General features: G+C 43.5%; 1 protein-coding gene across 1 annotated transcript in view; it reads left to right on the forward strand.

Moving 5' to 3' along the window:
* Window positions 1-3907: 3907 nt before the first annotated feature.
* The window catches only part of LOC142759021 (uncharacterized), a 136857-nt gene continuing 122868 nt past the window's right edge, over window positions 3908-17896 (forward strand). The window contains exon 1 of the mRNA XM_075860825.1: window positions 3908-4240. The gene's annotated coding sequence lies outside the window, so the exon portion shown is untranslated. The remainder of the gene's footprint in view (window positions 4241-17896) is intronic.

Here is a 17896-nt window from a genome sequence, read left to right on the forward strand (position 1 = left end):
TACCCCCAACATTTGAATCCCCATTCGCTGGACAGTTTTAAGCCTTGCCCACAAAACCTAAAAAAAAACGCCCTCTTTCTGGCATATTTGCATAAACTCCGCACCCTTTGAGGTCCGTTTTGTGGGACAATCCTGCCAAAAACAGGACGGGTCGGGAGGTATGCTCACTAGTGCTGTGACCCCTTCAGTCTGAGGATCGGAGGGGTTCCCCTACCAGTCACGTAGTGATGTTATATCCTGGCGATATAATAGTGAAAACACCTTTAACTGTTCTGTTATGACTTCCGCTCTGGAAACGCCCCCCCCCATATATACGTTGCAGATTTTTGGAAAGTCTCCGGCTAGGGGACCGTTACTTTGTGTTTTTCGTGTCACGCGGATTTTGTGTTTGGGTTTCGCTTACAAATGCCAACTTCTGCTTTAAAAACACTGAAAACCGCAGACATCTACGTGAGGGACGTACTGGCAGACAAGTCTTGGCGGTCCGGGGAAAGGAAAACATGAGTAGGAGGAGAGGAAATGTATCTAACAAAGCAGACGCAGACAAAAGAGTATCCCCTGGGTTTAGTGAGCGCGTATAAAAAGTATTTACCCCCCACCCATTGAATCACAGTGGATTTCATAAGCTTGTATGATGCAGATCGACAGAAAAAGACTCTTTACTGTCCAAGTGAGAAATCGCTAAATAGTGCAAAACTATTCACCCCCTTTAACATCTGTTTAGCAGAGGAACCTAAGGCAGCAAATATATCTGTGTGCGTGCAGATCGGTCCTCGTTAGCTTTGTATTGGACACAATTTTACAATTGTTCCAAAACTGCTCAATGTCTAGCACGTTGCATGGCTCCTGGGAATAAACCGCTATATTTAAAGGGGTATGTATACCTTTGCAACCAATTTTTTTTTTTCATTGCTCCATTGCATCTAAAATAGGAAATGTAGCAACTTTGTACATAGTCTTCATTAAAAATATCCTACTGTTTTTTTTAGATCCGTTCCTATGCAGACCTACCCTATGTGTCTCCATGGTAACAGACTACAAACAAACTCTGTGTAGTCTGATCCTGCATTTAACAAATATTTACTAGTCCCCTACTACTTCCGAACATACATTTGGTAGGTTTTCAAGAAGTAGAGGGCAGATGAAGGTAAGTTGGACAAAAGGATCAGACTACACAGAGTTTGTATGCTGTTACTATGGAGACACGTAGGTCTGCACAGGAGCTGTATACACAAAATGGTCGATTTTTACCGAAGACTGGTTACTTCATTCTTAATTTTAACATTGGTTGAGAAGGTGAGAATATCCAGAATTTTCTCATCTCATCAGTTTCTAATCGGTGGTGGGGAGGGGGGGGGGGTCCAACCTCTAGGGCCCCACTGATCCTGCGAATGAAGGCGATGAAGTCCCAGAGATCAGATGCCATCACTTTGAGATAGGAATAACCCTGTAAGCCCAGCCTTATATTTTCACTTGCTTTGAGGTCTAGGTGGATTTTTTCATACCGGCCACCCAGGCTGCTCATAGAATTTCTTGACCCTCTGACACAAAAATATTTTAGGCCCCCTCTCCTTCTATACTCTGAGGAATTTAACATGTGGCAGAACAAGTTCAAAGTAGGGAGAGAACGTACAAAGTGTGCTGCGGGCAAACTGCAACTTTTTTAGGATCACTTTCCCCCTGCATACTTAAACGACAACTAAAACGACTGAACTTGAAGGTCAATACCTTGTGTTTCCTGCCAGTTGCGGGTCTCCGTAGAGTTCAATGACTGTGGTGGCCGGGAATCGACAAACGCCCGTTCTCTCGAAAAATGAGGGAGCCATTGGTGGTCCCTGTGGAAATACTGCTTTTATGCTGAATATTCCCAGGGTAGCTTAGAGAGTGATAGTAATCATAGTCATCTAGGATATTTTGAGGGCTTATCCTTGGTGGTCGGAGGGTTGAGAGGCCAAAGGGGATAGTGTTAATAGCCCTGGTGGTCTAGGGTAGTTAAGGGGTTAATGGTACTATCCCTGGTGGTCTACTAGTTCCCAGCTAGTCTAGCGTTCTCTGGTGGTCTAGGATAGTAAAAAGGTTAATGCCAGCATCTCCGGTGGTCTGAGGTAGTCAAAGGGGTTTATTCATATTGAGTGGTCCAGTGGGTCAGCCGAACAGTTGTCTTTATGATGGCGGTCTGATCTTTTACATCTGGGTCCCCTGACTCATGTTTGCTCCCCTTGCCCTTCGGACGACCCTTGTGGCCACAGTTGTAATGATTTTTTGTCGGATAATGGCCATTAGTTGGTCACTCATCGCTTATTATTGTTGTGTATATGGTACCAAAATTCTGATCTCCAACCCCTCAAACATATCTTTAGAGAAATGTTTATTACATTTATGATCTTGATTGTTATCATGTTATACATTTACCCCGATGAATCCACCGTAGTTCACATTGTTATCTCCATCATGGATTTTTAGTCCTTGTTGAAGCTTATTAAAATGTTTGCAGCAAAAAAATTCACGCCCATTTTATTGTTTTTAAGAAAATTCTCTATATTTGTATGGCCAACTGTAAACACAGATAAAGACCTCATCCGAGCGTTAATACATTTGAATTGGAAAAAAATGAGTAACAAATATATAAAAAAAAAGAATAAAAAAAATTATGAAAAATATTTTTCCTACTTTTTTTCTATATTAAATAGAAACTCAATGTCAACATTTACTAATATTTGTACTCATTAGTATTGATTCTATTTATTTGGTATTTGTGGATATTTCAAATTGTAACAAATATTGTGTGAACATTTTTCGTGGTCAAGATTTATTTAGTATCACATTTATTAAGAACAATGGGGGGAGATTTATTAAAGGGAAACTCCAGCAAAAAGTTTCTCACACCTTCCATTAGGGGTTCCATTCTAGACATTGCCTAGTGAGGTGTAAACAGTGTCTAAAACACATAATAAATTTGACACACAACATGTACCCCGATTTTTGTATTGCATTTTGAGCCAAAAAGTTGCCGCAATTTGCCTAGTATGTACAATGTATATGTTTGGCCCACTAGACGACCCTCCGCTGGGTCCAGGCTCTGACACAATAATGGGCCCCATAGGACCAGTAGAAGACAACCCCATCTGAAGGTGAATTTGGAGCCAAACTCTTCTAACTTGGGTCCATTTAGATAAAAAAAAAAGTAGCACCATACCTCCCAACCGTCCTGCTTTTCATCAGATAATCCCCAAAAAATGGCCAATGGGGCAGGGTTTATGCAAATATATCCCCAAAGTGGGTGTTTATGGGCAGTTTTGTGGGCATTTCTGGATGGCATGGGGCAGGCTTAATAATTTCCCACGAATCTTAAGTGGTAGGTACTATTTTTAAGGCTCTGTAGCACATTACGTCTCATTTGATAGGAAGAATAGGGCTGAATGCCCCCAATGGACCCATTATAATTGAACAGGGTCCTTCTGGGGCTGTTGGTTTCCGTCCTACAACACAAGTGTGAATGGAGCCTTATTGAAAAAAATGTTAAAAATCGTAAATATTTTTGAATTTTTCGTGTTTTTTTATCCTTTTTCTCCATGAACATCGTCAGTATGACGTCACCAGTAGCTGCTGATTTCACTTATAATTAACGGCATATTTTAAAATGGAAACAATTATGGCAGCCGTAAGCATGATGAGGTCAGACCCTTCTACAGTAACCAAAATATATAATTTTTTTTTGGTCAAATCCCAACTCTCCCCCCTCTCTCCTGCAGTAATGTACCTCCAGATGTTTCCTCCAGCCTCTCTGAAGTTATTTCAGGAATAATATTGACATAGGCCAATAGGACAGCGGAGAAGGCAATAAAGGGGGTACCTTGCAATCTCTCAGGCCATATTTCGTGAAGTCCCTTCCTCCCGAGCGCCCGTCAGTTTGTGTCTTTCTCAGCTGCCTGTTTCATCTGTCAGTCATTAGCATTCCACACATGTTAAGTACATTTACCCAAAAAAAAAAAAAAAAAGATCCAAGTCTTGGGAAGTCGAGAGAAAGGGACTATTCACTGAGTCAACGAGAGCCAAATATATAGCGAGCAACGGCTGCTGCACACAAGGATCTCCCTGATCAGACCTGCGTAGAAGACAACAACCCCCAATATCTGTCCCTCATCCGTGTCCTCAATGTCATATACAGTATTCAGCCGCACCTGGGTTATGCTTTGCTTCCTGTAATCTGTGGGATTTCTACAAATTGCACCAAAGAAGGGTAAGCGAGAGTAACAATTATATTATATTATTATTATTATTATTATTATGACTACTTCTGGCTGCATGAATGTAGGAGCGGTGTCAATGGAGATGGTGCCGAAGTGGCAAGCAGAGCACCTACTTCAAATGTAGCAGAGCTGAATATGTACTTTAATTATTGGGGGTGCATTTTTTTTGTGCCATATAAAGACATTTGGAGTTAACTTATCGCAGTAGTGTTTACCAGCAGTCCTATGTAACACCACAGATAACACATACTGATAACTCTCTGAGTACAGATAATGTAGTAGTGTTACCCGCAGTCCTATGTAACACCACAGATAACACACAGTGATAACTCTCTGATTACAGATAATGTAGTAGTGTTACCCGCAGTCCTATGTAACACCACAGATAACACAGTGATAACGCTCTGAGTACAGATAATGTAGTAGATGATTCCTGCAGTCCTATGTAACACCACAGATAACACACAGTGATAACTCTCTGAGTACAGATAATGTAGTAGATGTTACCCGCAGTCCTATGTAACACCACAGATAACACAGTGATAACGCTCTGAGTACAGATAATGTAGTAGATGTTACCTGCAGTCCTATGTAACACCACAGATAACACAGTGATAACTCTCTGAGTACAGATAATGTAGTAGATGTTACCCGCAGTCCTATGTAACACCACAGATAACACAATGATAACTCTCTGAGTACAGATAATGTAGTAGATGTTACCTGCAGTCCTATGTAACACCACAGATAACACAGTGATAACCCTCTGATTACAGATAATGTAGTAGTGTTACCTGCAGTCCTATGTAACACCACAGATAACACAGTGATAACTCTCTGAGTACAGATAATGTAGTAGATGTTACCTGCAGTCCTATGTAATACCACATTATAACACAGTGATAACTCTCTGCGTACAGATAATGTAGTAGATGTTACCTGCAGTCCTATGTAACACCACAGATAACACAGTGATAACTCTCTGGGTACAGATAATGTAGTAGATGTTACCTGCAGTCCTATGTAACACCACAGATAACACAGTGATAACTCTCTGAGTACAGATAATGTAGTAGATGTTACCTGCAGTCCTATGTAATACCACATTATAACACAGTGATAACTCTCTGCGTACAGATAATGTAGTAGATGTTACCTGCAGTCCTATGTAACACCACAGATAACACAGTGATAACGCTCTGAGTACAGATAATGTAGTAGATGTTACCTGCAGTCCTATGTAACACCACAGATAACACAGTGATAACTCTCTGAGTACAGATAATGTAGTAGATGTTACCCGCAGTCCTATGTAATACCACCGATAACACAATGATAACTCTCTGAGTACAGATAATGTAGTAGATGTTACCTGCAGTCCTATGTAACACCACAGATAACACAGTGATAACTCTCTGAGTACAGATAATGTAGTAGATGTTACCTGCAGTCCTATGTAACACCACAGATAACACAGTGATAACTCTCTGAGTACAGATAATGTAGTAGATGTTACCTGCAGTCCTATGTAATACCACATTATAACACAGTGATAACTCTCTGCGTACAGATAATGTAGTAGATGTTACCTGCAGTCCTATGTAACACCACAGATAACACAGTGATAACTCTCTGGGTACAGATAATGTAGTAGATGTTACCTGCAGTCCTATGTAATACCAATACATATGTAAGTAAAAAAAAAAACATAAGGACAAAACTCTGGCTGCAGCTCTAATTTCTAATTTACAATTATATGGCCAATTTTACATTTAGGATGGAAACTCCCTTTAAATCGCTTATGCCACACTGAAATGCCCCCTGTAATGTGTAGCAGCATATGTAAAACCGCTTGGCCATTCAGCAGTGTTAAAGCGGTCACATGACAAACTTCTTGGATCTCTTATTGGCTCTGTAGGGTTGAGTAGGACCTGGTGCCTGGCTCGTTTTCTGCATGCAGCTCTCCTGGTGTATAGTGTGTGGACTTGGTCGGCATGGTTAAACAATCATTTCTAATAACATCTGCGTCGCTGGCACTTCATGAACTCGGAGAATCTGGAGCTTTTTGTTACAACTTTTTAGAGACAGATTATATTTCCCTTCTCTGGTGAGAGAAGTGACTGGAATTCTCATTATGTCTGTTATCCGTCACGTCACTATTTGTCACCAGTCAATAAATGCGGCTGCAGATGTCTTAGCACAAGCTCAAATATTCATTTTATATGAGAAGTTGTCAAATATTACAATGGAGATGTCGGATTTTCCAGTATTACGAGTTCCGTCCCGAAGCCAAGAGACCTCAAGATAAACCCATCTTACCATCCAAATACTACAGAGGCTTACAGGGCTCCATATTCTATGTAGAGGACAAATATTAACATGAATGGTGCAGAAAACTGTAGCTGGCACTGTTATGGGGGCACGGTGGCTGTAACTGTTGTGGGGCACTGTGACTGACAATGTTATAGGGGCATTGTGGCTGTCACTGTAATTAGAGAACTGTGGCTGGCACTGTTATGAGGTACTGTGGCTGACACTGTTATAGGGGCACTGTGGCTTACATTTTCATAGTGGCATTGTGGCTGTCACTATAATTACGGAACTGTGGATGGCACTGGTTTGGGGACACAATGGCTGGCACTGTTATGAGGACACTGTGGCTGCCACTGTTAGTGTCATTGTGGCTGTCACTGTAATTAGGGCACTGACTGTCACTATTATGCGAGAACTGTGACTGACACTATTATGAGGGCACTGTGACTGACTATTATGAGGGCACTGTGGCTGACTATTATGAAAGCGCTGTTATGGAGGCAATGTGGCTGACACTGTCATGAAGGCACTGTTATAGGTTACTATTGACTCTTTCCTTTTAATCGTTAAACCATAACTTGCTAATGTTCCCAGAATGTAATTTTTAAAGGTGGTACCATTGTGTGGGCACTATGTGAAAGCCCTACTGGTATCAGCACATTTGTGTTCATAGACTCAGGCACTCTGTTGTCTAATGGGTGTGACCAGAACTATTAATGGAGTGACCATAACATTAGAGGGTGGAGCTTGTGTATGAAACACTCAATCTTCTTACTATAGTCAGAAATCCATTGTATGCCCAGTACTATGCCTTCCATCAGGACCCCTGACCCGCCGGCTTCTTGGGACCTCTGACCAACCGGCTTCTCAGGACCTCTGACCAACCGGCTTCTCGGGACCTCTCACCAACCGGCTTCTCGGGACCTCTGACCAGCCGGCTTCTCGAGACCTTTGACCAGCCGGTTTCTCGGGACCTCTGACCAACCGGCTTCTCTGGACCTCTGACCAACTGGCTTCTCTGGACCTCTGACCAGCCGGCTTCTCGAGACCTCTGACCAGCCGGTTTCTCGGGACCTCTGACCAGCCGGTTTCTCGGGACCTCTGACCAGACGGCTTCTCGGGACCTCTAAGCAGCCGGCTTCTCTGGACCTCTGACCAGCCGGCTTCTCTGGACCTCTGACCAGCTGGCTTCTCTGGCCCGCTTACCAGACGGCTTCTTGTGACCTCTGACCAGCCGGCTTCTCGGGACCTCTGACCAGCCGGCTTCTCGGGACCTCTGACCAGCCGGCTTCTCGGGACCTCTGACCAGACGGCTTCTCGGGACCTCTGAACAGCCGGCTTCTCTGGACCCCTCACCAGCCGGCTTCTCTGGACCTCTGACCAGCCGGCTTCTCTGGACCTCTGACCAGCCGGATTCTCTGGACCTCTTAGCAGACGGCTTCTCTGGACCTCTGACCAGCCGGCTTCTCTGGACCTCTGACCAGCCGGCTTCTCTGGACCTCTGACCAGACGGCTTCTCGGGACCTCTTAACAGACGACTACTCGGGACCTCTGACCATCTGGCTTCTCTGGAACTCTGGGTAAATTCAGAAAACGCCAGTGACTCTGTATGCTCCTGCGTGCTCCTCAGTATAAGAGCCTCCAGCATTAGTAATGTCTACCTTTAGGAATAATTCATTTTTCCAGACATAATAAAAGTCGAGTCCTGAACGTTGTGTTTATATTACGTCGTTACCCAGCAGATGTCAGATAATATCATGTACATTGTGAGTCCTATTATATACCTTGTATTGAAGTCACATTCACATAAAATTTTTTCTTTAACATTCGAATACAATAAAAGCGACTTATAATGGAGGCGCGGGTGAACTATTGGCCTCGGCAATGAAATAATACAATAACGAGTGGAGCGCACCCGAACTGAAGTGATATTAAAGCTTCTTCTGTATTTCTTATCTAGAGTCTGAAGTCTTTACAATATGGAGTACATATGGGTGTATATATATATACACTAGTCCTTCTCAATGAATAAGAATATCATCAAAAAGTTAATTTATTTCAGTAATTCAATTCAAAAACTGTCTCTCATATATTCTATAGATTCATTACACACAGAGGGATGTGGGAACAGTTAATGAAAACCCAAAATTTAGTGTCTCAGAAAATGTGATTATTATATAAGCCCAATTTCAAAAATGATTTTTATTACCAAAACTTTGGCCTACTGAAAAGCCCACACTGCCAAAAGTACCAACACCTGGTGTAATAACGACACGATCACTGCGCTTCATTTGCCAGCAAACTCACCTGACCTAAACCGCATAGAGAATCTATAGGGTATTGTCAAGAGGAAGATGAGAGACACCAGACCCAACAATGCAGACGAGCTGAAGGCCGATATCAAAGCAACCTGCCGTCCATAACACATCAGCAGTGCCCCAGGCTGATCGCCTCCATGCCACGCCGCATCGATAACACATCAGCAGTGCCCCAGGCTGATCACCTCCATGCCACGCCGCATTGATAACACCACAGCAGTGCCACAGGCTGATCGCCTCCATGCCACGCCACATTGATAACACCTTAGCAGTGCCACAGGCTGATCGCCTCCATGCCACGCCGCATTAATAACACCTCAGCAGTGCCACAGGCTGATCGCCTCCATGCCACGCCGCATTTATAACACCTCAGCAGTGCCACAGGCTGATCGCCTCCATGCCATGCCGCATTGATAACACCTCAGCAGTGCCACAGGCTGATCGCCTCCATGCCACGCCGCATTAATAACACCTCAGCAGTGCCACAGGCTGATCGCCTCCATGCCACGCCACATTGAGGAGGATAGACAATTTTGAGCGGAGCTTGCTGCTCACAGAGCATGCAGTTAGTGGGTTAGAACTGGAGGGTGAAGACATGGGTGAGCAGGATCAGGTAATTAGCTGGGTTAATGTAGTTAGGGGCAGTAGAAAGGGGTTAAAGAAAAGGAAGGCCGTTCCGGTTTCTGACATTCCAGGCAAAATTGCCAAGTTGGGTGATGATGCGAGGGTGTCAGTCTCAGAAATGGCAGCCCTAGTGGATACTGATCTCCCTAACAGCCGGGAGAACAGCCCAGCTAGTAGTCGGCGGGATGGTAATGCAGGTAAGCCAAGACAATTGATAGTCGTAGGGGATTCTATAATCAGGAAGACGGATAGAATAATTTGTCGCCAAGACCACCTCAACCGAATGGTTTGCTGTCTCCCTGGTGCCAGGGTTCGGCATGTGGTGGAACGGGTGGACAAATTGCTGGGAGGGGCTGGTGATGATCCAGCTGTCGTGGTCCATGTCGGTACCAACGACAGAATAAATGGTAGGTGGAGGAGCCTTAAGAATAATTTTAAAGAACTAGGCTACAAGCTGAAGGGAAGGACCTCCAAAGTAGTATTCTCAGGAATACTGCCTGTGCCATGCGCATCACAGGAAAGACAGCGGGAGCTCAGGGAGTTAAATGCATGGCTGAAGTCTTGGTGTAGAGGAGAAGGATTTGGGTTCCTAGAGCACTGGGCTGACTTTTCATTGGGGTACAAACTGTATTCTGCAGATGATTTGCACCTAAATGGAAGGGGGTCCGCTGTGCTGGGGGAGAGAATTCTAGCTGGGGTGGCGGAGTATTTAAACTAGGGCTGAGGACGGAGGTCAATGTAGAAAAAAAAGGGGTAGCCAGGTTAGAGAGGGGTCAGACTATATTGGTGGGGGGAGAAACAGAATGTGGGGAGAGGACTAGACAACAAGATAAGGAGATCCTTTCGTTACAAAACATCAGTGTAAATAAAAAGGCCCGATTAATGTCAAATCACATTTCTGATAATAAAAGTGAAAAACTGACAGGCAAGTTAAAGTGTATGTTCAGAAATGCCAGAAGTCTAGCAAGCAAAATGGGGGAGCTGGAGGCCTTGATACTGGAAGAAAATATAGATATAGTTGGTGTTGCTGAAACATGGCTGGACTCTTCACATGACTGGGCTGTAAATCTACAGGGTTTTACACTTTTTCGGAAAGACAGGACAAATAGGAAAGGTGGTGGTGTATGTCTGTATGTGAGAAGTGATATGAAGGCGAGTGTGAAAGAGACAATAGTGGGTGAAGATTGTAAGGAGGTTGAAACCTTGTGGGTGAAATTACAAAGGGAGGTAAACACTGAAAAAATTACTTTTGGTGTAATCTATAGACCCCCCAATATAACTGAGGAGATGGAAGGTCAAATATATAAACAGATGGAGCGGGCTGCACAGGCGGGTACTGTAGTGATAATGGGAGATTTTAATTTCCGGGATATTAATTGGTGTCATGGTTCAGCTTCAACTGCAAAGGGGAGACATTTCCTCAACCTGTTGCAGGAAAATTTTATGGGCCAGTTTGTGGAAGACCCGACTAGAGGTGAAGCTCTGTTGGATCTGGTCATTTCTAATAATGCAGATCTTGTTGGGAATGTCAATGTTCGTGTAAACCTCGGTAACAGTGATCACAATATAGTTACATTTTACCTATACTGTAAAAAACAAACGCAGGCTGGGAGGGCAAAAACATTTAATTTTAAGAAAGCCAATTTCCCCAGGATGAGGGCTGCAATTCAAGATATAGACTGGGAAGAACTAATGTCAAAAAATGGGACAAATGATAAATGGGAGATTTTCAAATCTACTTTGAGTTATTATAGTGCAAAATTTATTCCTACAGGTAATAAGTATAAACGACTCAAATTAAACCCCACATGGCTTACACCTGTGAAAGGGGCAATACATGACAAAAAAAGGGCATTTAAAAAATACAAATCTGAGGGTACATCTGCAGCCTTTGTAAAATATAAAGATCTTAATAAAATCTGTAAAAATGTAATAAAATTAGCAAAAATACAAAATGAAAGGCAGGTGGCCAAGGATAGTAAAACAAATCCTAAAAAATTCTTCAAGCATATAAATGCAAAAAAGCCCAGGTCTGAACATGTAGGACCCCTAGATAATGGTAATGGGGAGATGGTCACAGGGGATCAAGAGAAGGCAGAGTTACTAAATGGGTTCTTTAGCTCTGTATATACAACAGAAGAGCAGCTGATGTAGCCGGTGCCAGTGCTGTTAATATATCAGTTGATATACTGAATTGGATGAATGTAGAGATGGTCCAAGCTAAATTAAATAAAATAAATGTGCACAAGGCCCCGGGACCAGATGGGTTACACCCTAGAGTTCTTAAAGAGCTTAGTTCAGTTATTTCTGTCCCCCTTTTCATAATATTCAGAGATTCTCTAGTGACTGGTATAGTGCCAAGGGACTGGCGCAGGGCAAATGTGGTGCCTATTTTCAAAAAGGGCTCTAGGTCTTCCCCGGGTAATTATAGACCAGTAAGCTTAACATCCATCGTGGGGAAAATGTTTGAGGGGCTATTGAGGGACTATATACAGGATTATGTGACAATAAATAGCATTATAAGTGACAGCCAGCACGGTTTTACTAAGGACAGAAGTTGTCAAACTAACCTAATCTGTTTTTATGAAGAGGTGAGCAGAAGTCTAGACAGAGGGGCCGCTGTGGATTTAGTGTTTTTGGACTTTGCAAAGGCATTTGACACTGTCCCCCATAGACGCCTAATGGGTAAATTAAGGACTATAGGTTTAGAAAATATAGTTTGTAATTGGATTGAGAATTGGCTCAAGGACCGTATCCAGAGAGTTGTGGTCAATGATTCCTTCTCTGAATGGTCCCCGGTAATAAGTGGTGTACCCCAGGGTTCAGTGCTGGGACCACTATTATTCAACTTATTTATTAATGATATAGAGGATGGGATTAATAGCACTATTTCTATTTTTGCAGATGACACCAAGCTATGCAATATAGTTCAGACTATGGAAGATGTTCATGAATTACAGGCAGATTTAAACAAACTAAGTGTTTGGGCGTCCACTTGGCAGATGAAGTTTAATGTAGATAAATGTAAAGTTATGCATCTGGGTACCAACAACCTGCAGGCATCATATGTCCTAGGGGGCGCTACACTGGCGGATTCACTTGTTGAGAAGGATCTGGGTGTACTTGTAAATCATAAACTCAATAACAGCATGCAGTGTCAATCAGCTGCTTCAAAGGCCAGCAGGATATTGTCGTGTATCAAAAGAGGCATGGACTCACGGGACAGGGATGTAATATTACCACTTTACAAAGCATTAGTGAGGCCTCATCTAGAATATGCAGTTCAGTTCTGGGCTCCAGTTCATAGAAAGGATGCCCTGGAGTTGAAAAAAATACAAAGAAGAGCAACGAAGCTAATTAGGGGCGCGGAGAATTTAAGTTATGAGGAAAGATTGAAAGAATTAAACCTATTTAGCCTTGAAAAAAGACGACTAAGGGGGGACATGATTAACTTATATAAATATATTAATGGCACATACAAAAAATATGGTGATATCCTGTTCCTTGTAAAACCCCCTCAAAAAACAAGGGGGCGCTCCCTCCGTCTGGAGAAAAAAAGGTTCAAGCTGCAGAGGCGACAAGCCTTCTTTACAGTGAGAACTGTGAATCTATGGAATAGTCACCGCAGGAGCCGTCACAGCAGGGACAGTAGATGGCTTTAAAAAAGGGTTAGATAATTTCCTAGAACAAAAAAATATTAGCTCCTATGTGTAGAAATTTTTCCATCCCTTTTCCCGTCCCTTGGTTGAACTTGATGGACATGTGTCTTTTTTCAGCCGTACTAACTATGTAACTATGTAACATTGATAACACCTCAGCAGTGCCACAGGCTGATCGCCTCCATGCCATGCCGCATTGATAACACCTCAGCAGTGCCACAGGCTGATCGCCCCCATGCCACGCCACATTGATAACACCTCAGCAGTGCCACAGGCTGATCGCCTCCATGCCACGCCGCATTGATAACACCTCAGCAGTGCCACAGGCTGATCGCCTCCATGCCACGCCGCATTGATAACACCTCAGCAGTGCCACAGGCTGATCGCCTCCATGCCACGCCCAATTTGATAACACCTCAGCAGTGCCACAGGCTGATCGCCCCCATGCCACGCCACATTGATAACACCTCAGCAGTGCCACAGGCTGATGACCTCCATGCCACGCCGCATTGATAACACCTCAGCAGTGCCACAGGCTGATGACCTCCATGCCACACCGCATTGATGCAGTAATTCATGCAAAAGGAGCCCCGACCAAGTATTGAGAGCATAGACTGTACATGCTTCTCAGTAGGACAACGTTTCAGTAATAAAAATCATTTTTGAAATTGGGCTTATATAATATTCTAATTTTCTGACACTAAATTTTGGGTTTTCAGTAACTGTTCCCATAATCATCAACATTAAAAGAAAAAAATGCTGGAAATAGATCCCTCTGTGTGTAATGAATGTATAGAATATATGAGAGACACTTTTTGAATTGAATTACTGAAGTAAATAAACTTTTTGATGATATTGTAATTCATTGAGGACTAATATATATATTTTTACGCAGAGCTGGGCAATGAGTTATCAGGCTGAATTAAGGTCTATGGAGAACCATTTTTTTGGTGGACGGAGGTCTGTGCAGAATAAAACTGCCCGAATACCAGTGTCATCTGATGCATAAAATATACCACCATACTAAATAACAGCGACATACAGTGCCTACATAACACTGCCATATATAGTTTACATAATAGTACTATAAAATGCCCACATAGCGCTGCCATCTAGAGGTTGTATAAAAATACCATACAGTGCCCAAATAACACTCCCATATAGCTTCTACATAATAGCACCATACCATATAGTGCCCATATAACACTGCCATAAAGTTTACATAATAGTACTATAAAATGCCCACATAGTGCTGTGCCCACATAATACTCCCATATAGCTTCTACATAATAGCACCATACCATTTAGCGCCCATATAACACTGCCATATAGGGTTTACATAATAGTACCATACATACCCATATAACACTCCCATATAGCATTTAACATAATAGTACTATACAGTGCCCATATTACACTGCCATATAGAGTTTACATAATAGCACCATATAGCGCCCATATAATACTGCCATATAGAGTTTACATAACAATACCATACAGTGCCCATATAATACTGCCATATAGGGTTTACATAACAATACCATACAGTGCTCATATAATACTGCCATAGTTTACATAATAGTACCATACAGTGCGCGTCTTACACTGCCATATAGCATTTACATAATAGTACCATACAGTGCCCATATAATACTGCCATATAATAATATTATATATATTCCCACAGCTGCCTTATATTGCCTATAGATGGGCGCAATACTAAGGCCTGGAAATTCATATTTAGCTTTATGTGAAATGTTCCTTTAAGCAAGCAAAGTAGGTGATAGTCCCGTCTCTGCCTTGGGAGAAAAGTCACCAGTAAAACCAGTCCTTAAGCCGTCCTCTATTCTCAAAAATGTCTGCAATATGTAAATTGTATTTGCTCTAAGTAAACTAATTAATACAGTGACATTCCCTGCTCTGTTTTTCTAATAATTAAAGGATTTATTTTGGCACTCACTGATGGCCTATCCTTAGGATCAATGTTTGATCGTGGGGGTCCGACCCCTGAGAATCTTGGCGATCAACAAGATGAGGAGGACTCGAGCACTTCGTCTTCATTGTTAAGACAGGCACAGCACCTCCTCCACAGCCCCCTCAGTCGGCAGGGTCCCCCACGACCCTTCGTCTTCATTGTTAAGACAGGCACAGCACCTCCTCCACAGCCCCCTCAGTCGGCAGGGTCCCCCACGATTAATGTTTGAGTCCCAGAAAACCCCCGATATGCCATTTAGGACTTTAGGAAAGCGGAGTAAGGGCATGACCACACATGGCGGAATTCCTCCGCAACTGTCCGCATCGATGCCGCACAGAATCTGCGTTGCAGATTCTGCTGCGGATCTGCACAAAATGTGCAGTACATTGATGCGGACTGGCTGCTGCAGACTGCGGGAAAAGTGCTTCCCTTCTCCCTATCAGTGCAGGATAGAGAGAAGGGACAGCACTTTCCCTAGTGAAAGGAAACGATTTTCATACTTACCGGCCGTTGTCTTGGTGACGCGTCCCTCTTTCGGCATCCAGCCCGACCTCCCTGGATGACGCGCCAGTCCATGTGACCGCTGCAGCCTGTGCTTTGCCTGTGATTGGCTGCAGCCGTCACTTACACTGAAACGTCATCCTGGGAGGCCGGACTGGAGACAGAAGCAGGGAGTTCTCGGTAAGTTTGAACTTATATTTTTTTACAGGTTGCTGTATATTGTGATCGGTAGTCACTGTCCCGGGTGCAGAAACAGTTACTGCCGATCGCGTAACTCTTTCAGCACCCTGGACAGTGACTATTTACTGACGTCTCCTAGCAACGCTCCCGTCATTACGGGAGCCCCATTGACTTCCTCAGTCTGGCTGTAGACCTAGAAATACATAGGTCCAGCCAGAATGAAGAAATGTCAAGTAAAAAAAGCAAGACGCATCCGCAGCACACATGACATGTGCATGACAGCTGCGGACTTCATTGCGGAACTTTGAATCTCCATTGAAGTCAATGGAGAAATTCCGCCATGAGTCCGCCACTGCTCCGCAACAGACAGAGCATGCTGCGGACACCAAATTCCGCTCCGCAGCCTATGCTCCGCAGCGGAATTGTACGCATCGTGTAAACGAACACTGCTAATTTAAAGTGAAAGTCAATGGAGAAACGGCTCCGCTGCGGATTAACGCTGCGGAGTGTCCGCAGCGGAATTTAAGTGGAATTCCGCCATGTGTGAACCCGCCCTAACAGTCCACTAAATCAGTAGAGATGCGCAAATTTCCTAAAATTCATTTTGTGTTGAATTCAATCGAATCGGACGTCAGATTCGATTCGGTCTGAATAAATACGCCGTGAATCGTAAGTGCCCCAATTGCCCTGAAATCTCATAATTTACTCTCTGATGTTTTCTAGGACTGTATCCAATGCCTGTTCAAGCCCTTTAAAGCCAAGCCAGCATTAGTAATGTCACCCACCTATATCCCTCATGATTGGCTGAGCTAGAGGAAGGCTGTCTGCAAGGCATTATGGGGAAACCAGTCAAAGGTCATGTGATCCTTTATTCTAATTTATAAAATGGCAAATTTGTTGCCGTGAACCCCAATAGTTCCGAATTTAGTCAAAACGGACCAAATTCAATTAGTGTAGAATAAATTTGCTCATCTCTACCAATCAGACCCTACTTCTAGGACCCCTACCTATCGGGAGAATGTCCTGACCCTGTTCTGCCAGGCGAGGTGACCAGCCGGGGCTGCAGAGGGAATGAAGCGATAGCCGCGCGCACGCTTGCTTGGCTCTATCCGTAATTTTTATAGGCTTTGGAGAGAGCTAACCATTTGCTCTGCAGCCGTCATACCTGGCAAAGCGAGGGTCGGGGGGATAGGTCGGTTTACCAGAGGTGGGACCCCCACCTATCAGATACGTGGCTGTGCCATAAACATATGAATTGGGAATACCCCCTTAACCCGTTAGTGACCGCCGATACAACTTTTCACGGCGCTGCATCAGAATAAATAAACAGAGCAGGGAGCCGTTAAATCTCCCTGCTCTCAGCTACTACTGGTAGCTGAGGGCTGGGGGCGTCCCTGCCCTAACGGGTGAGATTGTAAAAGGAACGATCTCACCCGTTTAAACCCTCAGATGCGGCGCTCAATAGCGAGCGCCGCATCTGAGTGGTCGCAGGATACCAAATCCTTCATAATACCGTGTGATACTGAGAAAACCCTAAAATGTTATAAATCTGATGCACATTGCAATAAACACCTCCTGACCGCTGGGGACGAGACAGGGACACCCCGAAATCACTCCCGGGAAATTGTGTAACTATAGGCCTGGTCTTTATCAGGGAAGAAGGGAGAGCGGGGAATGAATATCCTCCATAGAAAGGATTCTTCTCAGGAATATCCAACACATTTTTACCTGTGATATTAAATTTGAGATTTCACCAAGAAATGGAGACGCTCCGGGATCTGAAAAGGCAGAATTATCTCCGAGATGGGATATGATATTCTCACATTCATTTATAAACAGTTCAATCTATGAAACCACCAATCTTAGTACCGGAGAATCTACATCTCACAGATGGTGCCGGAGTAACGGTGAAAATGTAATAAGGGAATTCGACTCTTCTACGCTGAGATGTAAGAAGAAAACGGAAAATCGAAAAGAGAAGTGCACAAGGACGCAGCACTGGTCCTTAAAGTGTTAAAGCTAAGTCACTGCAGAAAACCAATGACGAAAGTATTATTACATGGAAAACATCTTATA

This window comes from Rhinoderma darwinii, chromosome 4 (genome assembly GCF_050947455.1).
Source record: "Rhinoderma darwinii isolate aRhiDar2 chromosome 4, aRhiDar2.hap1, whole genome shotgun sequence".
Classification (NCBI taxonomy): Eukaryota; Metazoa; Chordata; class Amphibia; order Anura; family Rhinodermatidae; genus Rhinoderma; species Rhinoderma darwinii.